Consider the following 15,131-nt stretch of genomic DNA (forward strand, 5'->3'; position numbering starts at 1 on the left):
TAAAGGTTAACAATGGTTTCGAGAGGGAAAAGAATGGACAGGTGCTGGGATTTTGATCTCACTTCTGGGTTTGTGTTTAAGGCCAAGAAAACAACCAAGTATGGAGCTGTAGAAGTTGATATTGGTAACGGATGAAAGATGGAAGCTATTGGATTTATAATCTGAACCTTCAACTGCTGTTTCAAAAAGTTATTGTTCCAGGTTTCGAAAAGTTGTTATGCATCTATGAAAATGGATGCATAACATGTTATGCGGCTATGAAAATAAATGCATAACATGTTATGCAGTTTGAAAAGTTGTTGCATAACTTGTTATGTAGTCTAGAAAATGTTTGCATAACATGTTATGCATCAACTTTTTTGTTATTGTTGGAACCAACAAAAACAAAGACTGTATAACTTGTCATGCACCTACAATAATATCTGCATAACATGTTATGCAGTCGTGAAATTTGATGCATAACCTGTTATGCATCCGAAAATATGATTGCATAACGCATCAAGAAAATTGTTGCAAAATCTTTTATGCATCGAGAAAATTGATGCGTAACTTGTTATGCATCCGAAAATATGGTTTCATAATGCATTATGCATCAATTTTGTATGTACGCACTAAAATCAACCAAAACAATGGCTACCTAACTTGTTATAGATGCGTAACTTTGTTATACAATCGAAAAAATGGTTGCATAATGTGTTATGCATCTTTTTTGGAGGCTGCATAATGAATATGTAGTCAGTTTTCGAAAAATTTTCCTAAAATGATGATCACCTCCGATTTTTTCATGAAAAACAAAAATTTGATATTGTTGTTTGTACTCGTTGCGTAGCTCTCTTTAAAAGATTTCCAACGATATAAAATTTGTTAAATTCCAAGGCGCGGTTTTTTAGATATGTTATATCCAAGTTGCGTTGCCAATTATACCCCTGAAAAATTAGGATGCATAACAAGTTATCCCTGAAAAAATAGTATGCATAACCCGTCATGCAGACATTTTTAATAATTTCGGATAATTATGGGTGTCACGGTAGATATTTTTCATAATTACGGGTGTCACGGTAGATAAAATTAATTGTGGGTCTGACAATGAGAATATCTTTTTTTTTTGGAACTCCCCCTAAATTTCCCAAAAATTAATCAAGAATCAACACGGGCATCACATAGCATGTCTTACTGTCTTGGCCCTTAATAAGGCCCGGTCACATTTTCCCTATTTTGATTAGGGCCACGCAAACTTCAAGACCAGGGTTATGGCCAACTTTGTTTTCAAGGCTTCAGTGCCTCCACTCCACTACGTCGACACTTCAAGCAGATTTACTAGGAAACAGGGCAGAAAGTTGAGACTTGGAAAATCTGCTAATTCTGAGTTGCCACGAAAAATAATAGAAGGGGCAATTTCGGATTTTGCTTGTTTGAGTTGATAGAAGTATGAAATTATATTTACTCATGGGCTTGGAACGTTAGACGTATGAATACTAGTCCACGATCCTGTTTGGATACTTACTGATTCGATGAGAAGAAAAACCGATTGAGAAAGAGAAGAAAAAGACAGAGAAGGAAAAGGTAAGAAGAAAAACAAATTAGCCCGAAAAAAACAAAAACCTAACGAAAGCAAGTAGGAACATATGCCTAAAATAACGCTTAGGTTTTATGCACGGAAGGGGACTGGATTTAACGCCTAACCATTTTCATTTGCCAAATACGACACAAAAAGCAAAGTACAGGCAAGACAAGATCTACAAGATAATAGATTCACTTACGTAAGATATGCATTTGTGTTGTCCCTGGAATAAAGCACTTGCGGTCCCGCTAACATAATCGCATGGTATACCACACCTCCCCAATTTTTTTTTTTTGTTGAAGCATACCTCACCACTTGCATACCTCCCCACTTGATTAACTCACCATTCCATCGGCTAAAACAAACAGAACCCAAGAATGCCCTTTCTCTCTCAAGGGAATTAGATTTTTCTTTTTTTTTTTTTTTTTTGGTATACAAGAGGAAAAAGAGGGAAAACTAGATATTGTTTACAGACCATAAGTTGACAATGCTAGTCGGAATATCCAAACCAGTCCACCTTGCCTGAACTCTGTGGTTAAGCGCAAAGGCAGCTAAGGAATGAGCAGCAGTGTTAGCAGCCTTCGGGACAAACCTGTAAGCACTGTTGCTGTTGAGTTTAAGCATGTTGTTTGTAATGATGTCCTTGAGTCTCCAAATTTTCCAAGGGACATTATTTAGTTCTCCGGATAGGCTATTCACCACCATCTGGTTATCACCTTCAATTTCTATAGGAGTAATGTTAAGCTAACTGCTGAGTTCTGTTGCCAAGAAAAAACCATCTTCTGCTTAAATAATAGAGTCTGTCCTGCCAAGTCTTAAGGGAATTAGATCGTCCGACTCTTTTCGCAGCTCTCGTAAATTATTTTTAGAGCATCTCTAATGCAAACGTCCGTGGTCTTAAAATAGCAACATTGCTAATAGGGGTACCAGATTCCACAAGAGGGTACCAAATGCATATAAGACAGGGGACTTTTTATTTTGTCCTATACGCATTTGGGTACCCTCCTATGGAACCTGGTACCCCATTAGCAGCAATGTAAAATAACTTCATATCTAGAATTTAAGATATTTCCCACTAATAGAAGTGTCAAAGTTATCAAGAAGTATGACATGGCTTAAGTAAAAATTAGATTTTTTTTTCTTCACCTTAGATTTTAGGTCCACGTCATTATTTTGTTTCTATATTTCATTAATAACTCTTTAATTAATCTGATAAATACATAATTTCATTAATAAATAATTTTACTAAAAACTATATCAATGGAAACTATTAATTGGTTGTTTCTCACAAGTCATGGTTGTGATTGAGATTAGAAATACATCTAACGGTCAAAATTTACTTATCATATCACTAAAGTCTCATTATTTTTTATAACAAATATTTTATTATGTCATATTAAAATTATAATAAACAGATTACTCTATTAATAATTATATTGATTTATTCTTATAACTAATGCTTAGATTTGCTAACAATAATATAAGGAAGTGGTGGTTGCGGTGGAGTTGGTGAGTAGTGGTGATAGAAAAAATGTTATGGCATTATGAACAGTGGTGGCTTGAAGCTGTTTCGGAAGAAAGAGTGGTGGTGGTAACTGTTGTTGAACAATGGTGGCCGGTGAAAAATAAAATGCATTCATGTCCTTCGATCATAATAGCAAGTATTTGATTAATCTATTTATGTTTCTCTGAATCGAGTTAGTTGCATAGTCTTAAATCATTATTACTTTTTTGCTTGCTCCGAGATCATTTTTTATTTACTTTTCTTATTTTCATATAACTTTGAATCTCAATCAGAACAAGCGACTAAAAAAGAAAATTATAGTTATTTCATCGAACATGTATGATTTATTTTAGATGTTCCACCGGGCTCTCGACAAGCATAATTTGGAGGCGATGGGTTTTTTCTCAATTCTTCAATGGATTATGTTATTTTCATGAAGTTCACTTCCCTGGACATTATTTTTCATGGTAATCTATCTTATTTATTTTTACTTTTTTTGGGGGTTAAACTTTGAAAATTGAAACTCATTAAAAAAAAATTAGTCTGATCGTTTTACTTATTCTTTTAACTCATACTCTCTTGCATTTGTGATTCTTATTATTTTCTTCTTATTGTTTTCCCATCTTCATTTTCAAATTACTCCAAACAAAGTTCTTTAATGCTGGTGGAGATGAACATTGAGAATTATAAATCATATATCCTATACCAAATAAGCAATTAATCTTAAAATTAACCACCTACGCGTTTTGTTCCTTATATGATTATAATGTGTTGTATATTTTACAAATCATCCATTTCATTCGTGCTCTGACAATGTTCCCGCGTTCCTAAAAGCATTCAACGTAGGGAAAGCAATAACACTTTCAAGTGATTTATTCTTTTGTCCTACCAATCGGATAGGTGACTCACCATCTTCAGATAACTAATTTGTTAGTGTTACTATATTCGTTTCCTCCTCGGTATCCAACGTATGATTTTAATTTAAGTCGTTGCATCCAAAAGATTATACAAAAAAACAAAAAATCCAATAATATTCATGTGTTTAGAAACATCCCTTTCGTAATTCGATTATGTATAATTTAGATGTGTTAATAGTTCAGTTTTATACTCACCTGCTAAGGTACATGGCTTGGTCAGACAACCTCCCTGATATAATCTACGTTTCATAATTTTTCTTCTATTTAATTTCATTTCACCACACAAATAACAACGGTCATGAACATTTTATCATATATGATTTGATATCATCCCTGAAATATATGGTACCTGCATTGATCAATCGTGCTAAAAATAATCAATCACATCTTCCACAACCACCACAAGGGACGGAGCCATGATTTTGATGAAGGGGGAACAAAAATTCTTGACAAGTTGGATACGGGTGCAAAATGGACTTAGTGGACCATTTTATGATAAAAAGACCAAAAGTAATTACAATTGGGCTTGGGTCCGCCCCTGGCCACCATTATTTTTTTTTGTCTCCACTACTTTCTAAGAACCTCCACCGCTTCCACCACCCACTAGCGTCACTAATAAATTATTAATAAATCGTTTATTGTGAGCTTTATAATGAAAAAATTTAATAGATCATTTATTGTGATAAATTAGTGAAACACCAATTAATAAAGCACTTATAATATTTAAGTTGAACAAACCACAACCATTGATTTATCTTCTCCCTACGCACTAATAATATTTAAGTTAACCTTCTCATTCTTAGTCTCTATCCTATTACTAATTGTTATCTTTGAATGAGTTACGTTTATTCTTTACATTCTCAAACTTTGGTCACACTGCTAAGTATTTTATCTAAACTTTGTTGTCAGGGATTTTTAGAATTTTAGTTTTTTGTGGATCAGTGACAACGACATAGTGGTTTTAAAACAAACTATTATAAATAGAACATAAGTTTCTTTTGCGCACATGTTTACTATTATAAGATAGTGCAAAGAAGATATTGATAACATACACATGTTTATCGCTATAAGTTTGTCATCGAGACTATTTTCCTACCTTACTAAGAGGTTTTCTTAGGCACACTTACATGATTTTAAATTTTCATGTAACAAACGCAAGATTAAAATACCAACTGGTGAGTCATAATATTATAGTCAATAAAAGTTACAATCCAACAAAATTTGATTGCAAGAATTATTGCATCCAGAGATTACATAAGGCATTTCATAAAAAAAATATTCCTTACTAAATGTTTTAACATCATTTTTATTCAATAATAGATCACTGAGTTTATTGGTATCACGTTAAGTGGTTAACCATTTGACTGACTAGCTAACCATGGTTTTATCATTTTTATGCAGTGAATAACCACACATTTGGAAGGTAAATATCCTAGAATGTGTATAAGTTTTGAGGTACTAGAGATCTTATTGTGTTATTGAATTTGTAAGAACATAAAAGTGATATTTATTGTTGAGTCAATACTGGGTTTTAGTCATCTTGGTCTATTCTTAAACGGAAAAAAGTCAACAAGGATCTGGACATTTTTAAGGCCTACCCAACTATCCATGATGAATGAACTCAGATGACATAATAACTAACATAGTTCAATGTCTTGGTTTTACACGTTCACTAAAATAAGGTAAATACATAAGTGTAGCATGATGGTTTTCCAAAAGTTGTTGTAGTTGTGGTAAAAACTGGGTTCTTTTCAGACTTGTGAAGGAAATAATTTTTAGACTTAATAAAAATAAAGATAAAACAAATTAAATTCAAAGGTGAAGTAAATATTATGGAAAGACCAGGGCTCAGGATTTCACCATACACCAAAATTCATGTGATTCAATGATAATTCTTATCATGCAATTCTAGACATTATAATTCCAATCAAAAGTAATTGTGATTCTAATCATTGCCTAAATCAGATTTTCAAAACATCCATTGTTAATCGCAAGCATGAAATATCAAAAGAAATAAACCAAGCATATTTCATCAAGAGAAAACACAATTAATTAATAAAAATCATTTATTCAATTTTCATTCGGTGCAATTAATCATAAAAGGATTGCATAAATAAATTTAAATGAATTTTACCACATAACTTTTGGAAGAATGGCTTCCTTCATCACCCCTGGGATTGGGTTTAGCTCCTCATCCCAAAAACACACTCACAAGATAAATTCATGGCTAAAATAGGTGTTTTTATTGATGTATATAAGATGAAACAGGAATTAGCAACGCTGTAGAAGTGTTACAGCGTCACTGTTACAAAGGGGTAAGTGCTATTGAAGACTGTTGTAAACGATAAGCCTTTACTGCTGTAAAAGAACGACACTGGTATTGTTATTTAAGACTGATGAAGAACGACTGACTATGTAAGTCTGTTCTTCGTGTTCTTGAAGCTCTTCAATGGCAGCAGCAACAACACTGTCTTCTCTGTAATCGCTTCTCCTCGGCTCTCCTGGACTCTAAACTCTCTCCTAAACTTTCTAACCTTTCTTATGACTCGACCCAACCTTTTTATAACTCAACAGGGTCATCAAATCCCGATGAAATCTCCTATTTCTCTTCTCTGCCAGTTACGGGTTTCTATCTTCTTCTCTCTTCTGTACGCGTCTGTTAGCTATCCCATTGCCACAAAACTCTCTCCTGACTTGAACAAAACTAGATACATGTATATCCAGCGTGAAAGTCTCCCAAAAATTTCTCATAAAATATTTGAACGTGAACAGCAACATACGTGTCCTGTTTGGACTTTGATTGCTTCTCCCGGTCATTCCAGCCCAACTGGTTGGGTCAAAATCGATTGTACCAGGCCTGTTCAGTCAGTTAGAGTCCATACGTACCAAATACAGCCATTGGATCTCCTAAAATCTCGTCAGAATTCGATCTCCAAAACTGTTCTTCACTGCATGCATTTTCCCGCCAAAACTTGTATTTGAATTATGAAGATGACCTCCCCCTTATCCAGTTCGAGAGTCCCTTTAGTACATGCCCTGAAATGGGGTGCCTTTAGCAATTTTTCTGGGATGTTTTTCGCACTTTTTCGGGGTTCCTCCGGGGTATTTATGGATGTCTCCAACATACTTCTGGGGTGCTTCTGGTAGTTATCAACGGAGGTCCAAATGCCGAATTTTTAGCCAATTTCGCCACAAAGCCTTATTCTTCCAAAAACACCTACAAATAAATAAAATAACCAAATAAGTACGATATCGAGCACTAACAATATATACAAATGAGCTATATTAGACACATAAAATGCGTCTATCAAATACCCCCAAACTTATTATTTGCTAGTCCCGAGCAAATCAAAACTACAAAAGAAAATCCTAACTCGCTTTCGCAGGCATCGTCGATTGCATTTAGCGTATGCAATAAGCCTTTAAACCCCTAGGTGTCCCTAGTGGCCGAGTTATAGTCTCGGGAGGGCTTACAAGAGATATACCCACAAAACCTGTACTCCAGACCTTAGCTATCTACGCAGAACCTTGGAAGGAACTAAAGAATCTCCTTGGTTGGAATACTTATTGACTACAGGAAGAAGTACCCTGATGCGAAATTCCGATTGCTGTACACGAGTTTGCACTCAAGCATACTAAAATTCATATAAAGTGACAGAGCTCTACTAAGATAGTCGCACTATGGACATCAATATCCGGAGTCAAAACTAATCACATGGATAGATCAAGAAGATGGATATAGAAAAACATAGATGGTTTTGATGTTTACTAAGTGAACGGTGTTTCCCATATCTGTCTGAAGGCCTCTGCCAAGATGAACCTAACCTAAATGACTGAGATACTAGTCTGACTAATATCAACTCACTAGCATATACAAGGGAACCAGTGGTCGATAATCCTAACTCTAGGTCAACACAGCTGGCATATACAAGGGTTCCAGTGGTCGACTTTATTAAGTTTTATTCCGTTTGGTCTAATGGTATGGTCTCAATTTCTCTTTCTTTTTTTTTCATAACTTTTTTTTTTCTTTCTCTTTTTTTTTTTTTTTTTTTCTTTTTTTTTTCATGGTATCTCAATCACTCTAATTCACCCTAGCATTGGTAACAACTTGAATCGTGAGCCCCACCAAATCACTTAGAAACATATTTAAAAAGAAAACAACATCAAAAAAGAAGTGAAAAGGACTCAACGAGATATGGTGAAACTATCATGTTATTCCTAACAACTGAGCTCTGTGCTTTTATGAATAGACTCTTTAGATGTTGCCATCTAATCAGATTGGTTCCTCAGCTCCTACAACCAAAATGCTTCCATCCACTTAGATTAGTTAGTGCAATCCTCAATAGGCATAAATTTCTAGGTTCTGGAGTTTATTTATTCATACTGCAACTAAAAAGTTTCTCCCATACCCCCAAACTTAAATCTAACATTGTCCTCAATGTTCTAAAGATAAAATTAAAAGCATGAACAAGGAGAAACTTTTACCATTTGAAGCAAAAGAGTTAAGGAAAGATATTACCGTGTTGCATGAGATTGGGTTACCTCCCAAGAAGTGCTAAGTTTAAAGTCTTCAGCCAGACTTAGGAAAGGATTAGTCAACTCGAACAGTATAAAAGTAGTCAGAATAACTGTGGGTCTTTAAAACCAAAAAGAGCTGATAAAAGGAAAATGCAGTGAACCAACGAAATGAACAATACTAGCATGCCCTTACCTAGTTTCCTGATAACTATAGCTATTTTCGGTTCAGGTTTAGGTTCAATGAAAGGGTCTAAATAGAATATTTTCCTCGGATGCATTTCCTCATAGGTTGGATCCAAATTATTAGGTCCTAGAGTCTGGAAAAACTCAAATAAGAACTTAGAATCACAAAATAATAACCTAAATAACTGAGGATCCTCTAAGTCAATCAGGTTTGACTTACATAATTGACCACAGTGAGAGTAGTGGTCATTCTTAGGAAAATGTGTCGATTCTATTAACCTAAAGTACTTAGGCTTAGTCTCAGAACTTAATATTTGACTCATTTTAAATACAAACGTTCCCACATTTGGAAGAAAACTACTTGGTGGGAAAATAAATTCAAACTTGGTGTTATTGCCTGGGCTAACCACATCTACCAGAGGATGGGTTTCTAACGACTCAACTTCTTCTTGGACATTATGAGGTTCGGGAGAGCGAGTATGAAATAATCTTGTAAGATGGCTGAGGCATTGATGTCAAGTCCCAAGTGAGGGACCTTTCTAAGAGTTAAAGCATATGGAGAATGATAACCACCCCCAAACTTAGAGTTTTCAGTGTCTCTAGTTAGACTAGTCACAATCTCCCTAATTCCTAGGTCATCAGATTCCTGAAAATGGGAAATTAATTCTTCTAAGTCAGGTTCATCCTCATTAATCTCTACGAGTTCATCTAAACCACTATCGGCTTCGTAATCAAAAGGAAATACTACATCGTCTAAAACGGTGGTATTCCTAATCAAATCCTCGTCCTCTTGAATAGGTGAATAATCATAAAAATTATTTGGATTTGAAGTATAAATAATATAATCATTATAAAGCTCAATTGGAATACTAGATTCCTGATCACTATGCCTACATATTTCAGATTCTTCATCACTACTATCCTCATCATCATAATAGTACGAAGATGATTGAACCTTATCTAAATAAGTAGTGTTACCAATTATAACCTCGTTATCTTGATTATGTGAAAAACTATCTTCATTCTCAAGGGTATTATTGGATGCACTATATTGGCAATTCAAGTTATTTTGAGCAATACTTTCGTTCGTCTCTAACTCAAGTCTACGTGTCGACTCAGCTATCCTCTCAAGGGTCTCTTCCAAAGAAAGTTCCCTTAGTGTAGGATCTAAGTTTTGAGTTAATCTATCGAGGATATCTTCTACAGATTCAGTTGTTGTTGCAGTTCTTTCGTCCATAACTACGTTATTCACCTCATCTAATTTATACATCGATTCAGCTAACTGACGTGATGACTCATCTAAATTCCTGAGAGTCTCTTCTAGAGAAGGAATGGGAACTGAAGGATCATAATAAGGACTACTTTTCAATAGTTTGATTGTATCCTCTAGAGACGAAGAACTAGTACTATAATCTTCTTGCTCGTATGACTGATGCACGTGTGGATAGTAATTGGGCTCACCATGGTATGACCCATAACCTTCAAAAGGTTGGCGTTCCCAACCACTATTCACACTGTGGTCATAATAATGTCCATATTGTTCAGTTGGATAATTATATTCATTCTGATGGCTATTATAATACCAGTTTGACATTCTAACTGCAAGGGAATTCTAAACAAGCACAAAGAAGGATGACTCAACCACGACAAGCCTATTTTATCTAGCAAATAAAAATCATGATGGCTCCACTTAGATTGTTTCTAGACTTGCTTCTATCTCTCGAAGGGGAATTCGTTACAATTTAAGCAAACCCCTTTGGAATCAATCCGAGTCAAAGTAAGTTGAATTGAGGCGAGGAAAGCTCAGTGGATCTTTGATACCCATGGCCTTACTGCTATCACAAGGAGGCGCAGTCACGCATTCAACTCACAGAAACCATCATGAACTTCGAGGTGTGCTTAAGAAAGTAACCAATATCCTTTGAAAAAATTTCCTGATAAGCGCGATACCCTATCGGTCTCGTTCTAGTCAAGTTTTAAGCTTGGGTTCGCGTTAGGTTTCGTTTTCCTAAGGAGGGCAAGAAGGGAGCGGTGATGAAATCTGAACCCTTATCTTGTATTGGCCAGTCCTTTCCCTTTACTAGGAATTTAAAAACAGTCCAAATTCGTCCTCAATCAATGAATCACCTTAACGAATACAGTAAACCCGCTAACAAGGGATTCGCGGGTGTTTCGAAAGCTTACCTCCTGTACCAGACGGGGGATGAACCGTTGAAGTCGACTCGGGCCACGACTCCTATGTCATGTACGAACCCGAGGGGCCGAGGCGATATTGTAATCGTCGTCCTTCCCTGCAAACAGTTTATATTTATTTTTTTATTAATAATAAGACCCTTCCGTAGGGTTAAAAAAAAATAAAAAAATGTCCAAAAGTCCAGAATAAAGTCCAAATAAAAAGTCCAAAAATTACAAAAATTATGAAAAATAAAGCCTATTTACAAATTCTAAAAAAATAAATAAATAAAAGCTATATACAAAAAAAAATAATAATAATAAAAATTAAATCCTAAAAAAAAAATTATGTCTTTTTTTTTTCTTCTCTTTTAGCTTTTAGCTTTAAGCTTTTTGTTCCCAAGTCCTTAGTATTCCACTTCGAACCTGTAAATCAAAGACACAAAAAGAAACGTAAAAAGGAACAAATAAAAATAATAATAAAAATAAATAAATAAATCTAAAAAAAAATGCTACCTAAACACAAATCCGCGTCGGCGGCGCTAAAAATTTGATGGTTTTCCAAAAGTTGTTGTAGTTGTGGTAAAAACTGGGTTCTTTTCAGACTTGTGAAGGAAATAATTTTTAGACTTAATAAAAATAAAGATAAAACAAATTAAATCCAAAGGTGAAGTAAATATTATGGAAAGACCAGGGCTCAAGATTTCACCATACACCAAAATTCATGTGATTCAATGATAATTCTTATCATGCAATTCTAGACATTATAATTCCAATCAAAATTAATTGTGATTCTAATCATTGCCTAAATCAGATTTTCAAAACATCCATTGTTAATCGCAAGCATGAAATATCAAAAGCAATAAACCAAGCATATTTCATCAAGAGAAAACACAATTAATTAATAAAAATCATTTATTCAATTTTCATTCGGTGCAATTAATCATAAAAGGATTGCATAAATAAATTTAAATGAATTTTACCACATAAATTTTGGAAGAATGGCTTCCTCCATCACCCCTGGGATTGGGTTTAGCTCCTCATCCCAAAAACACACTCACAAGATAAATTCATGGCTAAAATAGGTGTTTTTATTGATGTATATAAGATGAAACAGGAATTAGCAACGCTGTAGAAGTGTTACATCGTCACTGTTAAAAAGGGGTAAGTGCTATTGAAGACTGCTGTAAACGATAAGCCTTTACTGCTGTAAAAGAACGACACTGGTATTGTTATTTAAGACTACTGAAGAACGACTGACTATGTAAGTCTGTTCTTCGTGTTCTTGAAGCTCTTCAATGGCAGCAGCAGCAACACTGTCTTCTCTGTAATCGCTTCTCCTCGGCTCTCCTGGACTCTAAAATCTCTCCTAAACTTGCTAACCCTTCTTATGACTCGACCCAACCTTTTTATAACTCAACAGGATCATCAAATCCCGATGAAATCTCCTATTTCTCTTCTCTTCCAGTTATGGGTTTCTATCTTCTTCTCTCTTCTGTACGCGTCTGTTAGCTATCCCATTGCCACAAAACTCTCTCCTGAATTGAACAAAACTAGATACATGTATATCCAGCGTGAAAGTCTCCCAAAAATTTCTCACAAAATATTTGAACGTGAACAGCAACATACGTTTCCTGTTTGGACTTTGATTGCTTCTCCCGGTCATTCCAGCCCAACTGGTTGGGTTAAAATCGATTGTACCAGGCTTGTTCAGTCAGTTAGAGTCCATACGTACCAAAGACAGCCATTGGATCTCCTAAAATCTCGTCAGAATTCGATCTCCAAAACTGTTCTTCACTGCATGCATTTTCCCGCCAAAACTTGTATTTGAATTATAAAGATGACCTCCCCCTTATCCAGTTCGAGAGTCCCTTTAGTACATGCCCTTAAATGGGGTTCCTTTAGCAATTCTTCTGGGATGTTTTCCGCACTTTTTCGGGATTTCTCCAGGGTATTTCTGGATGTCTCCAACATACTTCTGGGGTGCTTCTGGTAGTTATCAACGGAGGTCCAAATGCCGCATTTTTAGCCAATTTCGACACAAAGCCTTATTCTTCCAAAAACACCTACAAATAAATAAAATAACCAAATAAGTACGATATCGAGCACTAACAATATATACAAATGAGCTATATTAGACACATAAAATGCGTTTATCATAGCATCATTCCAAATGACTTATAAGATACCTTTGTAAATTATAAAACACAATAACAGTTTTGGGAAAGAGAGTGTGAAAATTAATTATGATAAATTTGTGGCTTGAAGATACAACTCTAACATATTTGGGAAGATGTGAAAGTTTCAAAATATAAAAATAATCATATATGGGTACATGAAAAATGATTTGTATACTGAAGATCGTAAATAAGGAGGGTACCAAGACCAATAATAAGTATTAAATCTAATATCCACACATCGGAAATTGCATATCAAATAAAAATTATGTCCGCGCCGTTACGGAACGGGTTAAGCCCTAGTGATCCAATAAAAGAAATAAAAGCATGGGTTGAAAAAGCGGGGGTACAACAACCACACCCAATATTTCGCTTAGCAATATGTATGGACAAACTCCAATATACTTTTAAGAGAATCAACTAGACAGTCAGACTAAATCTTAATAAAAGTATATCAAAGAGTTGTATCTCACTTTCTCGATTCAATACTTACTCAAGCAAATAGAAATCTGCGAGTCTAATTGAATACAAGAGAAAACACTTAAACGATACCAAAGACCAATGTTCAAGGATCAATCAATTTCAATCAACAACCAAAGGTTGTATTTCCCAATTGATTGATTCAAACACACAACCTGTGATATTTCAATTATATAACAAAATATAATGCGGAAAAGAAATAACACAGACACCAGAAATATCCACACCCCGGGACCTAGTCCAGATTGAACACACACTGTATTAAGCCGCTACAGACACTAGACTACTACAAACTACCTTCGGTCTGGACTGTAGTTGAACCCAAATCAATCTCACACTGATCCAAGGTACCGCTGCGCTCCTTACGTCTCTGATCCCAGCAGGATACTACGCACTTGATTCCCTTAGCTGATCTCACCCACAACTAAGAGTTGCTACGACCCAAAATCGAATACTTTAATAACCAAATTTGTATCACACAGAAAAGTCTACGATAATAGATAAATTTGTCTCCCACAGAAACACCTACGAGTTTTTGTTCCGTCTTTTGATAAATCAAGGTGAACAGGAACCAATTGATAACCCGGACTTATATTATCGAAAAACATCCTAGTATTATCTATCACCTCACAATAATCTTAATCGACTAGCGAAAGAATATATTGCGGAATCAGAAACGATGAGACGAAGGTGTTTGTGACTTCTTTTATATCTTTCCCATCAGAGAAATCAATCTCAAGCCAATCTTACGATTGTACTCAAATACGATAGAAACAACAAGATCAGATCACGCAACTACAGAGAAAATAGTTGGGTCTGGCTTCACAATCCCAATGAAGTCTTCAAGTCGTTAACCTACAGGGTCTCGAGAAGAAACCTAAGTTTAAAGGAGAAACGACTGTAGCTAATACAACTAGTATCACACAGAAGGTGTGGGGATTAGGTTTCCCAGTTTCTAGAGTTCTCCTTTATATAGACTTTCAAATCAGGGTTTGCAATCTCAGTTACCTTGGTAATAAAGCATTCAATATTCACCGTTATATAAAAACCTAATTAGATTCAAGCTAATATCTTTCAACCGTTAGATCGAACTTAGCTTATTACACACGAATGAAATGCACGTTTATTTAGGTTTGTGTAACCGTACCCAAACATGTACACTTAGTTGGTTCAACAGTAGTTAACCAAATGGTTAGCCATATGATCACTTTCATATCAACCATATTCTTCTTTGCCACAACTAGTTCAAATGACTCAAATTAACTAGTTAGAGAGTTGTCCAATTGCTTATATCTTATAGAAGTATACAAGACACAATCGAAGAAAAAACGATTTGATTCACTCGAATCAATTCATGAACTTTATATCCACGGTTGGCAATTATGCATTCCTTAGTTTATATAAGTTTAAGTTCACGAATAATCGTTTTTAGAAAATAACCAACCTAATTACGCGAACTGGTACGCAGACTTAAGTACCCGGAATGAGCTTGTTTTCAGTTCACAAACTCCAGCTGATTTTCACGGGACGTGAACTTCCGATGGTGCGCGTACTGGTACGCGTACTTTAGTTCCAGTCTTCCTGAGCAGCAAAGTACGCATACTTTGGCTCAAGGAATA

The sequence above is a fragment of the Papaver somniferum genome, chromosome 7, assembly GCF_003573695.1.
Source record: "Papaver somniferum cultivar HN1 chromosome 7, ASM357369v1, whole genome shotgun sequence".
In the NCBI taxonomy this organism is placed as follows: domain Eukaryota; kingdom Viridiplantae; phylum Streptophyta; class Magnoliopsida; order Ranunculales; family Papaveraceae; genus Papaver; species Papaver somniferum.